General features: G+C 40.2%; 1 pseudogene; it reads left to right on the top strand.

Annotated features, from left to right (window-relative positions):
* Positions 1-3,381: 3,381 nt before the first annotated feature.
* Positions 3,382-15,485, top strand: LOC131191493 (mitochondrial amidoxime reducing component 2-like; annotated as a pseudogene).
* Positions 15,486-17,380: the final 1,895 nt, after the last annotated feature.

The following is a 17,380-nucleotide window of genomic DNA, read 5'->3' on the forward strand; positions in this document are numbered from 1 at the left end:
GTGTGTTGGGACTTCTCCATGGTCACCCTTGGAGCTTTGCTGGCTAAGGAACTCTGGGAGTTGAAGTCCACAAGTCTTAAAGGGACCAAGGTTGGAGACCTCTGGTCTACATTTACATTGTTTCCTGATTCCAGCATTCAAGTTCAATCCAGCCTTTTCAAATCTATGACGACTGTAGTCTGTGGATCACACGACTCATACATATCTGTGGGGAAAACGGAAACGCGCATTGTCCTAGATTCCATATTATTGCTAGCATAAATTCTTGAAAATAAAGATTTTTTGGGAAAACACAACAATTGAAAAATCAGCCTTTTCTGATGCTGGAAAAAGTAATTGCGTGCACATAGGCCACAGGTAGGTTGGTTGGTTGGTTGCAGCTTTTCACTGTGATTTTATTTATTTTTATTTATTTATTTATTTATTTGTTCAAATTTATATACCGCCCTATCTCCCTAGGGACTCAGGGCGGTTAACAAGCCAATAAAAAACATATCAATACAAAAAGTAAAATAGTCATTAAAAAACATATTAAATACAGCCCAGCCAATTAAAAACAATATATAAAACCCATTTAAAATTAAAATTAACCTTTAAAAACCTAGCCCAGCCCTGCGCAGACGAATAAATAAGTTTTGAGCTCGCGGCGGAAGGTTCGTAGGTCCGGGAGCTGACGAAGTCCTGGGGGGAGTTCGTTCCAGAGGGTGGGAGCCCCCACAGAGAAGGCCCTTCCCCTGGGTGTCGCCAGACGACACTGTCTAGCCGACGGCACCCTGAGGAGTCCCTCTCTGTGAGAGCGCACGGGTCGGAGGGAGGTATTCGGTAGCAGCAGGCGGTCCCGTAAGTAACCCGGCCCTATGCCATGGAGCGCTTTAAAGATGGTTACCAACACCTTGAAGCGCACCCGGAAAGCCACAGGTAGCCAGTGCAGTCTGCGCAGGAGAGGTGTCACATGGGTGCCACGAGGGGCTCCCTCTATCACCCGCGCAGCCGCATTCTGGACTAACTGGAGCCTCCGGATGCCCTTCAAGGGGAGCCCCATGTAGAGAGCATTGCAATAATCCAGACGAGACGTCACAAAGGCATGAGTGACCGTGCATAGGGCATCCCGGTCTAGAAAGGGGCGCAACTGGCGGACCAGGCGAACCTGGTAGAAAGCTCTCCTGGAGACGGCCGTCAAATGATCTTCCAAGGACAGCCGTTCGTCCAGGAGGACGCCCAAGTTGCGTACCCTCTCCATCGGGGCCAGTGACTCACCCCCAACAGTCAGCCGAAGACTCAGCTGACTGTACCGGGATGCCGGCATCCACAGCCACTCTGTCTTGGAGGCATTGAGCTTGAGCCTGTTTCTCCCCATCCAGACCCGTACGGCCTCCAAGCACCGGGACAGCACTTCGATAGCTTCGTTGGGGTGGCCCGGTGTGGAAAAGTACAGCTGAGTATCATCAGCGTAAAGCTGGTACCTCACACCGAAGCCACTGATGATCTCACCCAGCGGCTTCATGTAGATGTTGAACAGGAGGGGCGAGAGAATCGACCCCTGAGGAACCCCACAAGTGAGGCGCCTCGGAGCCGATCTCTGCCCCCCTGCCAACACCGTCTGCGACCGGTCAGAGAGATAGGAGGAGAACCACCGATAAACGGTGCCTCCCACTCCCAACCCCCCCAACCGGCGCAGCAGGATACCATGGTCGATGGTATCAAAAGCCGCTGAGAGGTCTAATAGGACCAGGGCGGAGGAACACCCCCTATCCCTGGCCCTCCAGAGATCATCCACCAACGCGACCAAAGCCGTCTCAGTGCTGTATCCGGGCCGGAAACCGGACTGGAACAGGTCTAGATAGACAGTTTCCTCCAGGTGCCGGGGAAACTGACATGCCACCACACTCTCAACAACCTTCGCCGCGAAGCGAAGGTTGGAGACCGGACGATAATTACCTAAAACAGCCGGGTCCAGGGAGGGCTTCTTGAGGAGGGGCCTTACCACCGCCTCTTTCAAGGCGGCCGGGAAGACTCCCTCCAACAAAGAAGCACTCGTAATCGCCTGGAGCCAGCCTCGTGTCACCTCCTGAGAGGCCAGTACCAACCAGGAGGGGCACGGGTCCAGTAAACACGTAGTGGCATTCAACCTACCCAGCAACCTGTCCATGTCCTCGGGAGCCACAGGGTCAAACTCATCCCATACAATGTCACCAAGACCGCCCTCAAACACCCCATCTGGATCCTCGCAATTTTGGTCCAGACCGTCCCTAAGCTGAACGATTTTATCGTATAGATAACCGTTAAACTCCTCAGCACGTCCCTGCAACGGGTCATCACGCTCCCCCTGATGAAGGAGGGAACGAGTTACCTGAAACAAGGCGGCCGGGTGGTTATCTGCCGACGCAATGAGGGATGAGACGTAATAACGTCTCGCTTCCCTCAATGCCACAAGGTCGGTCCTAGTATAGGACCTCACTTGTGTCCGATCAGCCTCTGAACGACTGGACCTCCACAAACTCTCTAGGCGTCTTCTCCGGCGTTTCATCCCCCTCAACTCCTCGGAGAACCAAGGAGCCATACACCCCACAAAAACCATACTCCACCCCCATGGTTCTTTTTTCCGGAATCAATACATTCCCAGTTTCCTTATTCTGCAAATTTAGTCCCCAATGATGTTCTTTCTTTATTGTGTCCAAAGCTTTCTTCAAAGACTGCCTGTCCACAAGTGTAGTGCTGTCTTTTAACAAAGGCCTGTGGCTTCTTTTGCTTCATTCGCTTTTTGATTTTGTCTCTGCCTGGAACTGAGAGGACCATCTGCCTAGAAATGGTGGAGGTTGCAAAGCTGCTTCTGCCCAGAGCTTCCAATGGAGAAGAACTGTGTAGATCAGGGGTCTCCAACCTTGGTCCCTTTAAGACTTGTGGACTTCAACTCCCAGAGCCCCTCAGCCAGCAAAACTGGCTGAGGGTCTCCAACCTTGGCAACTTTAAGCCTGGTGGACTTCAACTCCCAGAGCCCTCAGCCAGCAAAGTCCGCCAGGGTTAAAGTTGCCAAGGTTGGAGACCCCTGGTGTAGATTAGGGGTCTCCAACCTTGGCAATTTTAAGCCTGGTGGACTTCAACTCCCAGAATTCCCCAGCTAGCAAATTCTCCAGCCAGGCTTAAAGTTGCCAAGGTTGGAGATCTCTGGTGTAGATATATGTTCAAGGAGAAGCTCTTCTCTTCTAGATGGAGTGGGGGGCTATATGGCAATGAGCAGAAGGGGGGCTTGGGCAATGAGCAGAAGTGAGACCTTCTTTTCCACCCTCCACTGCTATTGCGAAAAGAAGGAAGGTCGATGGCTATCCTGAAAGAGTCACCGACCGAGAACCACACCCAGCGAGCAGGCCCGTTTATCCCACTATGGCTGCTTCCGTCGCCCTTTTCCCCTTCCCGGGGTTGCTGCCGCCTCCGCTTCTGCTCGCCTGGATTTGCACCGCCGCCGCTCTCCTCTCCGGGGTCGTGGCAGCCTGGCATTCGCAGCGGAGCTGTCGAAGCCGTCGGTCGCGGCTGAAACTAGTGGGGACGGTGGCTGATCTCTTCATCTACCCGGTCAAATCCTGCCGGGGGGTGGCTGTGAAGCGAGCCGAGATGACCTCGCTGGGCCTCGGGACCGAGAAGCTGCGGGACCTGTAAGCTGGCCGCGGAAAAGCGGGCACCTTCGAGAGGCGGACTCCCTTTCCAAAGGGCCGCTTCTTTCAGGGTCGTTCAACAACTCCCGATCTCGCCGATGGGAATCCCCAAGAAATCTTGGAGGGATCGTCGGTGGAAATTCTGAGTCACCCAGGTCATGGTTGTCCCAAAGGTGTTTTTTCAAGAGGCAATTGGACTTGCTGGTTTTTTTCAGCTGAAGAAGCGTCTTGGATGAGAAGCGAAACGTCTTCAAAGAAAAACCAGAAATTCGAGTTGCTTCTTCAAAAAGCACCTTTGGGACTCCTGGGGCGGGGGTGATTTTTCTCGACTGTGTGCTGGTTTATCTAAATTGATGGGAACGGTGTTGTGTAATCTTAAGCATTTGTGCGCTCGCAAATCAGTAACACCCACCAGTCCCATTCCCCACTTATCAAAACCTTCCTAAGCGATTGCCACTACTCCGAGGGAGGGAGGGAGAGAAGATCTAGTGTTAAAAAACCCGAAGCAATGTACTGGATTAGCTAGCTCAGGAATAGGGAAGGGTAAGCCTAACACAGTGTTTTTCAAACCTGGTAATTTTAAGGGTGGACTTCAGCTCCCAGATTCCCAACCAGAATTTTGGGAGTTGAAGTCCACCCATCTTAAAGTTGGGCAAAATATAAATAAATAGTAAACACAGGGCAAAGAAAAGAAAATTGCGCTAGGAAACAGGTACAGTATTTGGAAGAAATCCTGATTGCTGTACTAAGTATCTTTACAATGCAATTCAAACCATTCCCTTTTTTACTTTCTTGCTCCTGATTTCTAGGTAGAGGGATGTCTTACTCCTCTTCATCCCTAATTGCATTGGCTAGTAGGCAATCTCTCCTTCCTTTCAATAGGAAGAGTATCTTGCTTGCCCATCACTTCTCTTAATAATGTTATGCTGCCTTGGTGGTTATGGAAATGTTAGCTACAAAACCCAAGAGTGAGATTATATCTTTTACTGGACCTTTTGTGTGTGGAATTAGATTAAGTAAACTAGCAAAACTAAACTAGCATTGCTTCAGGAATTTTTCCCAACCCCTTTTCAAGCACTGATCTCAGGAAGTATTTGCATTTTCTTCCTTATAGTCAAGTAAGGTATTCTCCCTCCGCTTCAGTGTCTTCATGATGCGTTTCTGTTTGCATGCACTGGAAAGCACAGGATGGGCTGCATATGCCCTGGTTAGAGTGATGTGGCTAGCTTTGAATGGAGCAGCATTTTTACCAATTGGATCTCTTGGATTTTTCCCTGGAATGTTTTCCTACACACAGCTTCTACTGTATCTGGTTTTTTTTGAACGGTTCTTTTAGTCAACTTTTCTCACCATAGCACATTTGGTGTTGTTTGGTTCACTTGGTGGATAGTAGACAGATACATGGAGAGCCACAGAATTTACAAAATCCCACTCCAATATTCCACTGGATTTATTATATTGATATAATATCTCTCTCTCTCTCTCTCTCTCTCTCTCTCTCTCTCTCTCTCTCTCTCTCTCTCTCTCTCTCTCTATCTTTGGTTATTCGGATTTTCTCCCGCGTAAAATTGGAAGTGTCTTGGCGACATTTCAACGAAGTTTCATTCGTCATCTTCAGGCTGGTGTTTACAGCTTCATGCTTCTAAAAGCAATGTGTGATCACACATTTCTTCGAGAAGCACGAAGCACGAAGCTGTAAACACCAGCCTGAAGATGACGAATGAGACTTCGTCGAAACATCGCCAAGACATTTCCAATTTTATGCGGGAGAAAACCCGAATAACCAAAGACCTACATTATGTAGGTAGGTAGGTAGGTAGGTAGGTAGGTAGGTAGGTCGGTCGGTCGGTCGGTCTTTGGTTGTTCGGGTTTTCTCCCGTGTAAAATTGGAAGTGTCTTGGCGACGTTTCGACGAAGTCTCATTCGTCATCTTCAGGCTTCAGCTTCGTGCTTTTGGGAGCAATGTGTGATCGCAGCTGTTTCTTCCTTTTAACTGCTACAAAATGCCCCACTACAAAATGCCCCACTACAAAACTGCTACAAAATGCCCCACTAGCAGTTAAAAGGAAGAAACAGCTGCGATCACACATTGCTCCCAGAAGCACGAAGCTGAAGCCTGAAGATGACGAATGAGACTTCGTCGAAACGTCGCCAAGACACTTCCAATTTTACACGGGAGAAAATCCGAACAACCAAAGACCTACATACAAACATCCGTGAAAACCTCAGAAAACAAATATATATATTTGTTTTATATATATATTATATAAATATATATACAAATAATATATATTTGTTTTATATATATATATATCTCCATCCATCCATCCATCCACTGGGTTTATTATATTGAGAACAACATGTTACCAAATCCAACCCAATCCAACTCAACCTTCTTGGGGGTGGGGGGGATGATAAAATTCCCTGAGGTCATGGTGTCTTCTCTTTCTTTTCTACTACATGTAGTAGTGTACCATTAGCAAGGTTTACAATAGGTTTGTTGTTTTAATTCTTTGTCTAGAGCAGTGTTACTCAACCACAGCAACTTTAATACATGTGGATTCTCTGAATTCCCCAGTCGGGTCCAGCATACCGCTGAGTCTAGTTGATTTTAAAGGCTGCAGTGTATTTCTGTTGCTTATTATTTTCATATGTAGGTGTTTTTAAACAATATATGCTCTTTTTTATGTAGATTTTGGACTGTGATAAAAGATGATGGACAAATGGTATCTGCTAAGAACATTCTTCGCATGGTTCTAATCAGTGTATCCTGTGAAGATGACTATTTAATCCTGAATGCCCCAGGAATGAAGACACTGCAAATTCCTGTTGAGCTCCCACAGACAAATTCAATCTGGAATTGCACGTATTAAAAGTTTTATTTTTTCTTCCTTCCTGATTAACAAGTTTTTCAGTTTTATTCTGATAAAATTTTATTCTTGCATTTATGTGTTTCCATAGACTTCCCCAGTCACTCAGACCTGTATGGAGCATAATAAGCAAAAATGGGGGGCGGAATGGAATAACAAAATAAAAATGCTGGTTGCCCAACAATCATACTGTGTGCCCAAGAGCCTTTCAGGCCTTCTAAATGAAAAGGCAGTCTTGTACAACTGAATTTGGAGGGGTGTGTGTGGTAATAATACCACAGAATGTGGAGACTACAATATTTGGGATGCAGGCTCTAGTAGCTTTCTTTAATCCCTCCAGAGGCTATAATTTTGTTGTAATCTGCTGAATAATAGAGGTACAGTAGTCCAGTATTGCGCAGTGGAAAATAGGCATGGAAGGCAGTAGGCAGATCAGGAGATAGATGTAACCCTTAAACTTAAAAACCTCTTTCTTCAAATAACCCCACACCACCCAATCTCAAAAATGGCATCCAGTCCCACCTGCTTGCTGACATTCATTCAGTCATTGCACTGCAGCCCTCATTAATCTCTCAGTTTTTAAAAGTGCATCTTCCAGCTAATCTTGCATATTCATAATTTTTTTTAAAATGCCAGCAAGAGTACAAAAGGGAAAAACTATATTTCAGTACTATACAAAATAATGCATTATATTTTATATTAAAGGTATTTCAGCAAGCTATTAAAATTCTGCAATTGTTATGACTAATAATTTATGTTAATCATTCATAATTTATTAATTTCAATGAATTTTATTCCCTTTTACAATGTATTTGATAAGATTTCTGCCCTTAATTGACTTCCTGGTTGGCTCCGTTGGCAATGGAGGTGATCTTTCTGGTCACCAACCTCTGGATCATGTTGGACTGCTAAGACAGCGACAATCAGCTGTCCAGCAGTTCGGAAACCCCCCTCTTCGGGAGAAGAAGCGGTGGTGAGCAAAAAGAAGCAGAGGTAGAGCTTCCCTAGAGCTCCTGGAAGATACCAGGGGGCTCGAAGGGTTAAGCCCCCTCAGAACTTCAAAGTGCTCCAGATCTGAGGCTTTTTTCCTGCTCCGGCAGACCTAATTGCCGCGACCAACTTCCGGGACCAATTTTAACTTAAAGAAGATAATACCGGACTGAACAGAAACAGGAGAGCTCTAATTATAAAAGCAAGTAATCAATCAATTCCCTGTTATTTTTTTTTTAAGTTTTGGATTTGACTTCAAAGTGAAAATGGCGATCGTTCTTTAATGAGCTACGCAGTTGAAAACGAAAGTGTTACAATTCTCTGTCTACTGTTTATTGCTGAAGGCCAGCTGGAAATTTTTTTTTAAACATTGTAATGAGAAGGGAGAAGAGATCGAGATATTGAGACTGATTTAAAAAAAAAAAAAGACTTAAAAGGTTTATACGTAATATTAGCCGGGACCAATTTTAACTTAAAGAAGATAATACCGGACTGAACAGAAACAGGAGAGCTCTAATTATAAAAGCAAGTAATCAATCAATTCCCTGTTATTTTTTTTTTTTAAGTTTTGGATCTGACTTCAAAGTGAAAATGGCGATCGTTCTTTAATGAGCTACACAGTTGAAAACGAAAGTGTTATAAGTCTCACTGTCTGTTTATTGCTGAGGCCAGCTGGAAATTTTTTTTTTTTTTTAAACATTGTAATGAGAAGGGAGAAGAGATACTGAGACTGGAAAAAAAAAGACTTAAAAGATTTATACGTAATATTAAGTTAAAGAGAAATTTTAAGAGATGGCAGCAAAACAATTAAAGTCAACTGCTATCAAATTTAGCAGAAATGGCAAAAATTTCTGCCTACTTGAAAGACTGTACACAAGAAAAATATATATTGGAATGGAGGAAGTGGATTGATTATATTCAAAATAAGTATCAGATTAAAAAATATCAATTAGTTTTTGAGTGAAGTTAGGAATTATTATGTATTAGTTTAAGAAAGAAGGGAATTGATAGTGTGATGGTGTGAAATGGAATATGTTTTATGTTATATTTTAGATTATGTTTGTTAGTTACAATACCCTGTATTCTGTTCTGGGAAGTCTCGGGGAAGGAGGCGGGAAGGGAAGACTATAAATTGATTGGTTGCCATTGTACAGGAATAATGGTAGAATTAAACAAGTTGGAATGGTGTAATGTCGGGACTGCTCGGCAAACACTCCCGAAGGAAAGGGTAAGGAAAGAGGAGTAAAGAAGGAAGAAAGTAGGTAGGTAGGTGGGTAGGGAGGAAAGAAGGAGGAGAAGAAAGGATAGGAGGAGGAGAAGAAGGAGAAGATAGAGGGTTAGAAAGGATGGTAGTGAGAAGTGGGAAAGAGGAGGGGAAGTAGGAAAGCGAGGAGAAGGTGGTGGGGGAAGTTTAAGAAGGATGAGAAGGGAAGAAAGGATTAAAGGGGGGAGTGGCAGTCGAGCAGCCCTGACTGAGTATAATTTGAGTATAGGACTGATTGTTGGATAAGTGATTGTATTGTACACTGGTCAAATTGTGGGAATTATTATGGAAAAATAAAATTTTTTTGCAAAAAAAAAAAAAAAAAAAAAGATTTCTGCCCTTAACTGATCCACTACTAAATTCATGTAGTAAAATGCTTTTTAGCACTGCACACCAGAACAACTAGACACAAGAATAGTTTTTTCCCGAATGCTATCATCACTCTGCTCAACAAATAATTCCCTCAACACTGTCAAACTATTTACTGAATCTGTACTACTACAAATTTCTCATTGTTCCCATCACCCATCTCCTTCCACTTCTGACTGCATGACTGTAACTTTGTTGCTTGTATCCTTACGATTTATACTGATACTGTTTCCTGATTGCTTATTAGTACCCTATGACTATCATTAAGTGTCGTACCTTATGATTCTTGGTGAAAGTATCTTTTCTTTTATGTACACTGAGAGCATATGCACCAAGACAAATTCGTTGTGTGTCCAATCACACTTGGTCAATAAAAAATTCTATTCTATTCTATTCTATTCTATTCTATTCTATTCTATTCTATTCTATTCTATTCTATCCTATCCTATCCTATCCTATCCTATCCTATCCTATCCTATCCTATCCTATCCTATCCTATCCTATCCTATTCACTTTTGAAATGTCCCTTTGTTGTTCTTACTTTTCCAATTTATATTTTTATTCATGCATGTGAATTTCCACATTCTCCATATCGCAATATTTTGAAGAGTTTGTGTTAGCTTATAAAGTGAACTCACATTGTTTTCTGTTTCTCAGTGCTAATTATTTTGGTATGATAGGAAGATACTCAGAGCTAAAATAATTATTTCTAACTCTGATTTTTATTAATACTTATTAATGCTTCTTCCCCGCCCCCCCCCAGTTAATATCTATGCTTTTACTGGATCATTGTCTGAATGTGGCTTTCTTTCTACCCTTTTTTCCTGTTAATTTAGGTAGCTATTAAATTAAATTATTAAAATTCCAGTGGTGTTAGATTTGTGGAGCAATCTTAGATATTCATGGGTGGTATGGTAGTTAAGCTGCTTTATATGCAAGCAGAACACAGAAAGACAAAGCATGGAAGGACATGAAATACTGAAATATATATTGAGTGTCTAGCTTCCAAGAAATTGCAGAAATGTCTCTTATGGTCTGTTAGACGATATGGACTCCAAACTCAAGGCAGGGACTGTGAGATGAAGCAGCTGAATGGATCAGTACTTTCCTGAACGTAAAGCCTTATCGGTTGATCCATTATTAGACAAATATGGTAACAAGAAAGCCAGGAGATTTCTTAACCGCTTTTCTACGGTGAGGTAAAAATATAGTTTCCCTCAAAAATATATTTGTAATATTTGCATTAGTTTTAAACTCTATATCTTCCTGTATCAAAGAATAGTTCTATAGTAATGGCTTAAATGCCTCAGCTCCTCCTCCCCCCTCCTTCTCCTCTTCCTCCTCCTCTAGTAATTCAAGGTTGCTCACATTCTGTGAGACAGATTGGGTTGAGATTAGATGGCTCAAAATCATTCAATAATTTTCTGAGACTGACTTCATCCCAGGGGTGAAATCTAAACATTTTCCCTACTGGTTCTGTGGGCATGGCTTAATTGGTGGGCGTGGCTTGGTGGTCAGATGACTGGGTGGGCATGGCCAATAACAATAAATAATAAAAATAATAAACAAAGTATACAAAACAATAAGAGGTACCAAAAGCCAACTTTCACACTTTACACACGCACAACACAACACAACTGACTCACACACAATGTAAAAGCAGCTGCACTTCACCCAAAATGGCCCTTGCAACAAGCAGGAACTTCACACAGCCACAAAAAGCTCAAAACCCAACTTTCACACTTTACACATACACACAACACAACACAACTGACACACACACACACACAATGCCATATACAGCTTTGTGAGATTTTGTGTGTTTGTGTAGTTAGAGTGAAACACTACAGAAACACACCAAATCTCAGAAAGCTGCACAAATATTTTATTATTTTATTTTATTTATATTTTTAGATAAAAGCAGTTAAATTTAAATTTTCCTTTTAAATTTAGACATAGCAATTTAAAGTTAATTGCTATGTCTAAAAAAAATAAAACACTTTAAAAAAACCCTAATTAACTATTTTTTTAAAGCTCCCCCCCTCCAGTTACTTATCCTATTCAAGGGACAAGGCAGGCAGTTTGAGTTGCTCACCGATGAGATGGATTGCAGGCAGGCAGATTCAGTTGCTAGCTTATGCAATTGATTGCAGCAGCCAAAGCAAAGCAAGGCAGGAGTGAGCCTGAAAGAAGTAGCAAGTAGGCAAGTGGGGACCGGGCGATTCTGTGAGCATGGGCAGCGGGGTGGGCAGGGATTTTTGCTACCGGTTTTCCAAACTACCCATTCCCATCGCTACTGGATCGTGCAATCCGGTCTGAACCGGAAGCATTTCAACCCTGCTTCATCCTCTATCTCCCCAGTCCTATTCTAATCCCTATATTATATGGTATGCTTAGAATTATGTTCCACCGAAATAATTATGATTTGTATTTAGCTAAATGTATTGGGATTATTAAATAGTATGGAAGTTTCAGTGTATTTTGTCAACTTCCTGGAAACATATGATAATGCTGTGACTTCTAGAATGTTTGCTCTGGGATCAAAATAAATCATATAACCATTTTATGTACACCTCTTTCTTTATGGTATTACAAAAATATGTATAATCAGAGAAAAACTTATATCTGCAGAATTTGTACTATCTTTGTGCCAAAAAATGTAGTCAAGGAAGAAAAATGGAGCCCAGATTGTTCCTCTTCATTGTCCCTATTTATTGAGGCTTCTTAATAAATATTGTATATCTTTTAACTATTTTCTTCAGCACAAGTACTCAGGAATTAATTCACTGAATTATCATGCATGTTGCTAACAGAATAGATTCTTATATATTTGAGTTTTTAATGAGGCTTAAGTGATTAGTTAAGCACTAAATGTATGAAGATAAGCCATAGAAAGTAAATGATTCGTATTATTCTTAGTAATTGGAAGAAAATGTCTTGTTTTAATATAAAACGCTTCATTGAGATTTCATTTTAAAGTTGCAAGGTCTGGAGGAACTTATCTTATCCTTACATTATTCCATACTAAGCAACAGCCAACATACAGGGTTTTTAAAAGATACGGTTTTAACTTATTTCATTATGATGGTAAACATGTTTTACTAATTCAGCCAGGAAGATGTATAGCAAAGGGATTGTTTTTATGGTGAAGAATGCTTGAAGAATTAATATGGATTGCATAAAATTGAAAACAGAAGAAAAAAAATGCCATTTCACATCCTATTGATTTTAAGCTCATAATTTTCATTTCTACGTTAAGTATACCTAATTGATAACCATGATTAGAAAAAAACTTTAGTTATTTCCCTTTGCATGCATTTTTTAAACTTCTAATAATAAATGGGTAGCATGTTACTATGAAATACATATGTAAATACTTAATTAAGATCACTATGAGATTTGACTTCATGTGTGTGCAAGCTATGATTTATGATTTAGCTATTTGTGTGAAATCTACCAGTTAGGATTACAGTATTCAACCAATCATAATTAAATATACCATGGCTTGGCTCAGGGGCTAGGAGGATCGAAAGGTCGGCAGCTCAGCAGTTCGAATCCCTAGTGCTGCCGTGTAACAGGGTGAGCTCCTGTTACTTGTCCCAGCTTCTGCCAACCTAGCAGTTTCAAGGATGTAAAAATGCAAGTAGAAAAAATAGGGATCACCTTTGGTGGGAAGGTAACAGCGTTCCGTGCGCCTTTGGCGTTGAGTCATGCCGGCCACATGACCATGGAGACGTCTTTGGACAGCGTTGGCTCTTCGGCTTTGAAACAAAAATGAGCACCGCCCCCTAGAGTCGGCAACGACTAGCATATATGTGCGAGGGGAACCTTTACCTTTAATGCTATCTATGAATGTTCACTATCAAAATATGAAATAGATATGTCGTGTTTTAATTAAAAGCATTTTCTGAAATTAAAGTGTAGTTTTATCAAATTGCAGTAAACTCTTTGGAATGAAATGGTCACAACTGAAGATTGCATTTTGTTATGTCAACCAATAGTGGCACTTTGAGACAAATCCCAATCTTTATGATTCTCAATATTAGACATTTTTTGTATTTATTTTAAAAGGTTGCCTATGCTGAAGCCAGTCCACTCTTGCTGATTTCTGAAGCTTCCTTGGATGATCTAAATACAAGGTTGGAAAAGAAAGCTTCAATAACTATCTTCTGCCCAAATATTGTTATTAAAGGCTGTAGTCCTTATGAAGAAGTAAATATTATTATTATTATTATTTTATTCTATTTATTTGTATCCCATCTTTATTATTTAGTATCTAATTGGACTCAATTTCTTTGATATAGGATTCTTGGGTTGATATATTAATTGGAACTGTTAAGTTGAAAGGAAAAATGTCATGTCCAAGGTAAGAGAGTTTAATGATGGTATTTTGATCTCATGCTCCAAAACACAAAACAAATAATTTCATTTTTATAGACATTCCTATTATTAAATGAAATTAAAATGTGGCAACATCTTTGTCTGTATGTGCATTTTCACAGCAGTGGATCCAGATACTGGGATCATAGGTGAAAAGGAAATCCTAAAAGCCCTGAAAAGGTAGCAGATAATGTTTATGAATGTTCCTTCTTTAGATGTTTGGATGTCTTTGTACCAATTCACAATGTTAGTCAGCATAAAGTAGCAATTTACAGACAGAAACCAGCACCACATATATGATAAGGAACGTTCTTACTGTTTTAACATCTTCAAATACTGTAGCACTTTAAGCTCTTTCCAATAAATCTTTTGTAGTTCACACATACAATGCAGTGGTGAAATCCATTTTTTTTTACTACCAGTTCTGTGGGTGTGGCTTGGTGGGCATGGTGTAGCTTGGTGGGCATGGCTTGTGGGCGTGGCAGGGGAAGGATACTGCAAAATCTCCATTCCCACTCCACTCCTGGGGGAAGGATATCACAAAATCTCCATTCCCATCCCACTCTGGGGCCAGCCAGAGGTGATATTTGCCGGTTCTCCAAACTACTCAAAATTTCCGCTACCGGTTCTCCAAACTGCTCAAAATTTCCTCTATCGGTCCTCCAGAACCTGTCAGAACATGCTGGATTTCACCCCTGCTACAATGTTAGGCAGAGAGATTCACATGGTATACATTTAAATCAGTTAATTTGTCAAGTTCCAATTTTTCATAAGTCAATTAAATTAGTTTCTTCAAAACAATTCTCTATTTATTATAATTTGAATTACTTTATTCTATTAATTAACTGAAACTACTGAAGGTTTTTTTCTTCATATCCTTTACTACCATAAAAATCTCTTTCTGATTTTGAAGCAGGGGCTTCTGCATCTATTAAACTTATAATTCTGAAACAGCTGAGCAGGCAGTTAAAGCTCCAATATTTCTAATAATGTATGCAAAACTGTAAATCCAGTTTTACTTAGAGAAACTAAGTAATTGCTTCCTCTGTGCAATATCTCTAGCTTAATTCCATTTCATATGGCTATGACGCTAATGCCTTTGTAAAGCATGACAAAATATGTTGCATGAAAACATTCCATTCTAATAGACGATTTGTGCTATCATAATCACTGTTGATAAATATTTATTATCACCAGTGCTGCAAAATTGAAGTTCACTATTCGTCTATATGCTGGAATGTATAGGGTCTATTTTATTCCAAAATAATATCTAATTCTGTTCTTCCATTTCTTTTCTTTATTTTCAGTTATCACAAGTGTGATCCTTCTGAAGAACATGACTATAAGTCTAATCCTCTTTTTGGATGGCTATATGGAGTTGAGGAAACAGGATCTATTTCTGGGATATCCTTAGGTTTACTTATTTCCCAAAAAGGCTAATAATGAAAGTATGTGGTATTTTATTGTATAGCCAAGACAAGTGAAAATCCTCTTCAGCACGCTTGGATCACTTATTGCTAAATGACTAATGACTGGCCATTTGTAAAAACAAGTGTGCAGATGTTGAGCTGCCTAGAATTAACATCTGTAAATTTGAAAACTTTTTACTGGAGGAATTTCCATATATCTGAAATGATTTATGTCTGATTTTTTTAAAATCTCAAAAACTTGGCATTTTAACAGCTGTGTGCAGTCTTTATATACTGTATGTATGTTACCATGATTAAACTTGTAGCTATTCCTGTAAGCTACCTTGAGTTGCCATGTGTGAATAGGCAGCAATGTAATTTTTCTAATACATAAATATGGGAATTTTACAAACAGTGCTATTAGCTCAAGCTTTACTGGATTTTATTTTTAAAGGTATATTTTGTCCCAGAAAGATTAAAAAACTAAAGCTAGACATTGAAAAATCATAAATTAACTGGTTAATTTCAGTAAATTAACTACTAATTTATTTTTAAAAAATGTGGCCACGGAAATATTTCGCATTTACAAAATCCTTAAGCAATGCTTCATGTATAATTATGCAAAGATATTTTGTATTTCAGAAGTGAAGAGTACCTTTATGGATGCAATAAAAAAATAAATCCTAAGCACTTTTACTGTGGGTAACTCAGGATCATGTTTGTTAAACCTTTGACCATTAAGAAATGTAGAAGATGTTGCTGCCTCCCAAAATGTGAAGCCCTCAGAGTTGGTCCTGTGGGCTTCCTTAAAGATACCAGTGCTTGCATGAAATGCATCTAACTCAAACATTGCAGTGTCAGTTGGGAAGCTGCCTTTGGTGCGTGAATCAAGAAAGATGTCTTTACTTCCTGCTCAATTGATCTGTAAAGATAGTTCTGGTGAGAATTCAGCAATCACAGAATGAGGACAGATTTCTAGCAACCAGTACAAAAACCTTTAGATGAATGCTGTCCTTCCACAGAAAAAGAAAATAGGAAAAAAAATGGTTTCTGACTTTACTTGATGCAGATATAAGTAAAAATATCTAATTTATGACAATTCTATTTTTGATTTTTTTAAAATGTACTGACCATTGCAGATAGAATTCATTTATACAGAGTGGTAATATTGCCATCTTGTGGCGAAGTGTGTAAATAAACATCTTTGAAACATTGAAATATTCTAATTTTTAATTAATAGAAATGGAATAGAAGTAAATGAATAGAAATATAATCAAGCAGAGGAACACTGGGCTGGGGGCTGGGTGAGAAGGAAGATGGGAGATGCATTTTTTTTATTTTTTATTTTTTGTATTGTAGTCCATAGCCATGGGGAAACATGGTACACTTCAATATCTTAATTGCTGCCAGGAGGTTTAGTTGCATTAAGTTTTAAGAAGCTTTAAGAATAAGAAACCATTTACAAATATTATGTTATTGTGCAAGTATGGAGACTTCTGGTGTTCTATATGTCTGTATCATAAATAGTTGTAGGCAAATCTGCCTTTTTGTCCCCTTCCCCCTCCTCACTTTTGTTAGGATACCTGGAACAAGATTATAATTTGTGGTTTTAAAATAAGTGGTGGCAAGCAGCAGGTAAATTTGGGACAGGAAGGAGAATAACAATTCCTTACTTATTCAGGGGCCTCTATGGAAGTGCAATTAAAGCCACACACCTGGTTTTCATGTGCCATGCAGGGCTTTGAGATGTCCTCTTGACTTTTTATAAGTACCCCCTTTCCCAAGATGTTCCTGTGGTTGATCATATTTCCAGCAGAATATTTCTTTACAACTTCAGGTACATGCTGACAAGCATTGACCCAAATAATACTGACCCTAGATAATAAAGAACCATTGGGAATACTAAAAAGTGAAATGACACTTTTTAAACCACTTCTATGCCAAAAATAGTGTGAATCTATGTGAATCTATGCATCAGAAACTAAGATTACAGTTCTTTCCATGCTTACTAAGATTACAGTTCTTTCCATGCTTACGTAGGGTTTCCACAACTGTGGCTGGAGTTTCTGCAATGCCTAACCAATCATTCTTCTCTGAGAAGAATGAGTCTTGTGATTGTGTTTAGCTATGCAATTGGGTTGTTTCTTGGTCTTAGCTGGTTTGCAGCAGGACAAAATGTTTTATAGATGGGCCTGCAAAATGAAGTGGTAGCCTTTATAGATTGGACATTATTTGGTTGAGGGTTTGGACACACTAAATGGGCAGCTACAATGCTAATGTTTTCCCAGAAAGTATCTATACCATCCAGATAAACTCAGGAAAGAGTCTTATTCTTTGGAAGTGGCAGAATACTAGTTTAGGATGACATTTGTTTCAGAGTTGATGTTGGAATGTCCCTGGTTGTGGTCTAACTAGATACATTAATTTAGGGAAGGATACTCCAAATTG

This window comes from Ahaetulla prasina, chromosome 1, assembly GCF_028640845.1.
Source record: "Ahaetulla prasina isolate Xishuangbanna chromosome 1, ASM2864084v1, whole genome shotgun sequence".
NCBI classification, from domain to species: domain Eukaryota; kingdom Metazoa; phylum Chordata; class Lepidosauria; order Squamata; family Colubridae; genus Ahaetulla; species Ahaetulla prasina.